Below are 6,000 nucleotides of genomic sequence, written 5' to 3'. Positions count from 1 at the left end.
AACCCCTATTATAGCAACGGTATGGCGCCTCGTCTTATCTGGGCCACTGCAGCCACCCATTAATATTCCGGACATATGGCAGCGCTATCTGTGTCATTGTCTATTAATGGGAGGGATAATCACTCATTCAATTATCAGCCAAAGAGCAATCCCGCCTGCCTACCCTTGGTTCTCACCAGCGCTGGAACCAAAACAGAGATGCACCAGTGAGAAGGGGAGAGAGATAGTAGGGATTACACCATATTAGCAACTTTAATTAGACAGGTGGCAGGCAGCATGTGAACCAATAGGAGTCTGACTCTGCCGGTGAACAAGAAGAACATCTACAGGAATCAACAAAGATCCCTGCATGAAATGATAAAGTGCCGTCGCTTAAAAAAAGTATTTATTTGTGTTAATCTTGAAACTCAGCGAAAGAGACGATCAATGTCTTCTTTGGCATTGGGCAGTGTATCGTTTTTGAGACAGCTTTACAGTCCGCTTTAGAAGCATCAAAGTAAGTCAGATCCTGGCTTTACTCCTGGTCAGAAGTGGAAGCTGATGGATACGACTCTTAATTGCTTCCTCTGTCTGTCAGCCTGACCCTGGTCCTTGTGGACCAAAGGTTTGTGAAGTGATCCACTGCAGCATTCATCCCTGTTGATCTCTTTGGGTTCCCAGATCCTGCTCTTCTGTCAGCCTGCTGTGGAATCCTGCTCTGTCTGTCAGCCTGCTGTGGAATCCTGCTCTGTCTGTCAGCCTGCTGTGGGATCCTGGTTTGTCTGTCAGCCTGCTGTGGGATCCTGGTTTGTCTGTCAGCCTGCTGTGGGATCCTGGTTTGTCTGTCAGCCTGCTGTGGGATCCTGCTCTGTCTGTCAGCCTGCTGTGGAATCCTGCTCTGTCTGTCAGCCTGCTGTGGGATCCTGCTCTGTCTGTCAGCCTGCTGTGGGATCCTGCTCTGTCTGTCAGCCTGCTGTGGGATCCTGCTTTGTCTGTCAGCTTGCTGTGGGGCTCGTGGCCTGGATATGAGGGGGCAACTAAGGGCCTACCACTATGATGACCTCTGGCCAGCTCCTGAACTCTGGATGGACTCTGATGCCTTTACCCACACAGGCATGCACTTAAATACACAAGAGGGCAAACACACATACGCACACACGTGGACTCTCTCTCTCCCTCTCTCTCACTCACTCACACTATCGCAGTGAGTTTATTTAGTTCTCCTCTGTGCACCCATTCCCTTCAGGAGGTGGGTCATAAGATTGTGGTCACAGGGAAGCTGCAAGTAGGGAAGTTGTAGGGAGTGTAAGAAAGGTAGGAGGTGAAATGTTAACAAAATCGTATAAAATCCAGAGTTTGATAAATTCTCACATTTTAAATTAACATAGGTGTCTGTGGCTGTGGAAGTCCTTTGTTGGAGGGCCCATTTTTTCCACTGGAGTTGCGCTCTCACAGGGTCAGCAAAGTTATGAAAGTAATTAAAGCTCCATGATTCACCACTTGCTGCAGTGAAAAGAAAGCAAGCTGTCATTCTGATTTAGAAAAATAAATTACAATTTTAATAATGGTGTAGGGTGGGGGTGTGAGGACGTCTGGAGTCTTGCTTGGTTGAGAGGAGGTGGGGAGTTACACATGGGGGAGGGGGGGGGGGGGTCCAGGGGTTGCTGGCAGCCTACTTATCAATAGTTGCAATTTTTTGAAACCACATCGGTAGTACATTGCAGAGAGCACAAGTGCACTTAAAAAAAGAAAATCCCAGAACATTAACATACTGATTTCATGTGCGTGGCAAAGGGCCTGAGCCAATATCAGAGAGGACTCAGCACTCCTATTGTCTGCAGAGACTCTGGTCCCCTCTGATATGAAAATTCAATTATTTTATAACTAGATCTGGTGCTGCGTTTCGACAGTCGACGGTAGCGCCTTGCCAGCTGCATCAGTGTGGGGGACCAGAGGCTCCTGATAGCGAGAGGGAGGCCTTTCACGCCATCGGCATGTTTTTGGGGGACAAGATTACCTAAATGTGTTGCATTTAATGAATGAAAGTTAATTTAATGCCCTGCCATTATCTCACTCAGGTAATTCCAATACCGTCCCCAATCTATGTTTACACACACTCACGCACTTGCGCACTCACTCATTCTTTAACACTTTGAATCTGATTCCCCTACACGCTGTCTGCCTCCAAATATGTTATGTATATATTTATTTTTCCCTGGTGTGTATATGCTTAGAAAGGTAGACACTATATCACACTGAAGTCCTTTTCTATGAGATGTCAGTCGTTTCCAGGAAGCAATTTCATTGGTTTAGAATAAATGCAATGTGCAATATCTATATTTATTTTGAAGGTGCATGAACATTGTTCAAATATGCACACGTTTCCAGTTTGTTTACAAGGTGTCAAGGTATTTGTTTACGAGGCGATAAGGTTGTGAGTGCTTTTATTTAACGCATAAGGAAAAGGTTTTGGACCTTTACAAAACCAAATGTCCTTGAGAAAAGCAATATTGTAGTAGGTGAAGTGTAGCAATTTACTGCCGGTAAGCATGTTAGTATCTTGTACCAGGCGGTAGTCTTTGTGACGTTACGGAGCTACAGACCTGTATGTTGCTGCGTTCATTATCTAAAGGCCGGCCTTGTCCTATATTTTCCCATCAGATACAGCGTCGTCACCGGTTGGCTGAGGCTTCACTGTGCTGGCCCCCACGACACCTACAGTCCCCCCCCCCCCCCCCCCCCCCCCGCCCCATCTTTACCCAACACTCCCCAAACCCCAACATGGACCTCCTTCTTTACCCACCTGGAACATGGTGAAGACAAACCTGCCTCCTGCCTCTGCTCATTAGGACATGGTGGAGTACATTCAGTACTCACCCAGCAACATTAATTAGTATTCTCTGCAGGGGGACTGCCATTAGCACTTCATTAGCAGTAAGAGTACCATTCAGACAGGGGACAGTCAGTGTCCAACACAATATGTTCTGTCTCTGTCTCTGTGTGTCACGGCAAAATGCTCCAATGTGAAGGAAAAGGCCTCCTTTTGTTAGCACGTGTGTGCAAAGTGCGCGTGTGCTACGCTTTCTTGCCTGCCTTCTTGTCTTCATTGTTAGCTGAGGGTTAAGATTTTGTTTTAAATACCCAGGAACTCATATCCCCTCCAAACTACAGCCATGAAAGGGCAAATTTCTCCGGTCCTTAAAGAAAAGCTGGCCACACAGGTCTGTGCTGTGTAAGCGTGTGTTTATTTTAAGAATAACTCTCTCTGTCCTCCCCTGCTCTGGTCTGCTGTAAGGCCAAGGGCTTTTCTATCAGCAGTGTGTAAGCTCAGATAGTGGGGCTGGTTGGTGTGTAAGCTTTTTACCTGCAGTCACAGGGAAGATCTGATGAGCAGGCATTCTGGTCCCCTTTTCTCTTCTCTCTACGTGCACACCAGAACTAGGGAACAGACATGGGGAAGAGACAGGGGAGTTCCAGCCCCCCCGCCTCACCCCTCAAACGTACCGCCCCCACCATCAGCTCCCCTGTTCCCCATGGCTCAGGCGGACGGTGGCAGTGGTACCTTTCACTTCCCTAAATCCTAGAGGCGGAGAGCTGTCATTTGCCAATTTGGCCTGAATGAGGCGGCGGCGGATTGAATGTCGTTTTCCCACCAGGCTCCGCCATCCAGCCCAGCAGGAGAGGGAGGGGGGCAGTGGGGAGGCGGGAGGGCGGCAGTGGGGAGGCGGGGAAGGGGTGTAATGCTAGAGTAAAATGAGAGCTTTATGGCATCTAATAGTATGTGATGGTGTCACTGATGTGGAACTTCCAGTAAAGACACCGCAGGTTGTTTGCCTTGCTTTCTCTCTCTCTCTCTCTCTCTCTCTCTCTCTCTCTCTCTCTCTCTCTCTCTCTCTCTCTCTCTCTCTCTCGCTCTCTCTCTCTCTCTCTCTCGCTCTACCGGCTGGGCACTGACACACCTGTAAGATTATATGGGCCCAGCCTCTCCTCTAAGAGCTGTAATTTCTCCCTGATCAGTATAATTATAATCTCCACATCACCTTCTCTAATGTCAATGGGCCACGACTGGTCCTGTTCCATGTTGTTGATAAAGCCCCCTCAGTACACACACACACACACACACACACACTAAATACATATATATATATATGTATATATATATATATATATATATATATATATATACACTACATCACCAAAAGTATGTGGACACCTGTATTTCATATTTAGTGTATTGCATTGGGGACTATGTTGGGGAGGACTAAAAACATCTTATTCCAAACATCTCATTCCAAAATCATGGGCATTAATATGGAGTTGGTACACCCTTTGCTGCTATAACAGCCTCCACACTTTTTAATTATTTATTTTTTATTTGACCTCTATTTAACCAGGTAGGCTAGTTGAGAACAAGTTCTCATTTGCGAATGCGACCTGGCCAAGATAAAGCATAGCAGTGTTACACATGGAATAATCAAAACATACAGTCAATAATACAGTAGAACAAAAGACAACAAAAAGTCTATATACAGTGAGTGAAAATGAGGTAAGTTAAGGAAATAAATAGGTCATGGTGGCGAAGTAATTACAATATAGCAATTAAACACTGGAATGGTAGATTGGCAGATGATGAATGTGCAGGTAGAGATACTGGGGTGCAAAGGAGCAAAATAAATAAATAAATACCAGTATGGGGATGAGGTAGGTAGATAGATGGGCTGTTTACAGATGGGCTATGTACAGGTGCAGGGATCTGTAAGCTGCTCTGACAGCTGGTGCTTAAAGCTAGTGAGGAAGATGTGAGTCTCCAGCTTCAGAGATTTTTGCAATTCGTTCCAGTCATGGGCAGCAGAGAACTGGAAGGAAAGACGACCAAAGGAGGAATTGGCTTTGAGGGTGACCAGTGAGATATACCTGCTGGAGCGCGTGCTACGAGTGGGTTCTGCTATGGTGACCAGTGAGCTGAGATAAGGCGGGGCTTTACCTTGCAGAGACTTGTAGATAACCTGTAGCCAGTGGATTTGGCGACGAGTATGAAGCGAGGGCCAACCAACGAGAGCGTACAGGTCGCAATGGTGGGTAATGTATGGGGCTTTGGTGACAAAACGGATGGCACTGTGATAGACTGCATCCAGTTTGTTGAGTAGAGTGTTGGAGGCGGGGCTTTCCACTAGATGGGAAGGCTTTCACTAGATGTTGAAACATTGCTGCAGGGACTTTCTTTCATTCAGCCACAAGAGCATTAGTGAGGTTGGGCACTGATGTTGGGTGATTAAGCCTGGCTCACAGTCAGCGTTCCTATCATCTCAAAGGTGTTCAATGTGGTTGAGGTCAGGGCTCTGTGCAGGCCAGTCAAGGTCTTCCACACCGATCTTGACAGACCATTTTTGTATAGACATCGCTTTGTGCACGGGAGCATTGTCATGCTGAAACAGGAAAGGGCCTTCCCCAAACTGTTGCCACAAAGTTGGAAGTACAGAATACTCGAATGTCATTGTATGCTAAGATTTCACTCCACTGGAACTAAGGCCTAGCCCGAACCATGAAAGACAGCCCTAGACCATTATTTATCATCCACCAAACTTTACAGTTGGCACCAACCATTGGGGCAGGTAGCGTTCTCCTGTCATTCGCCAAACCCAGATTCGCTGTCGGACTGCCAGATAGTGAAGTGTGATTCATCACTCTAGAGAACGCATTTCCACTGCTCCAGAGTCCAATGGCGGTGAGCTTTACACCACTATAGCCGACACTTGGCATTGTGCATTGTGCATGTTGATATTAGGCTTGTGTGAGGCTGCTCGGCCATGGAAAACCATTTCATGAAGCTCCCGACGAACAGTTCTTGTGCGGAAGTTTCCAGAGTCAGTATGGAACTCGATAGTGAGTGTTGTAACGGAGGACAGATGCTACGCGCTTCAGCACTCAGCGGTCCCATTCTCTGAGCTTGTGTGGCCTACCACTTTGTGGCTAAGCTGTTGTTGCTCCTAGACATTTCCACTTCACAATAACAGCACTTAC

Source organism: Oncorhynchus mykiss, chromosome 14 (genome assembly GCF_013265735.2).
Source record: "Oncorhynchus mykiss isolate Arlee chromosome 14, USDA_OmykA_1.1, whole genome shotgun sequence".
In the NCBI taxonomy this organism is placed as follows: domain Eukaryota; kingdom Metazoa; phylum Chordata; class Actinopteri; order Salmoniformes; family Salmonidae; genus Oncorhynchus; species Oncorhynchus mykiss.
Note: the sequence above shows the minus strand (reverse complement) of the source record.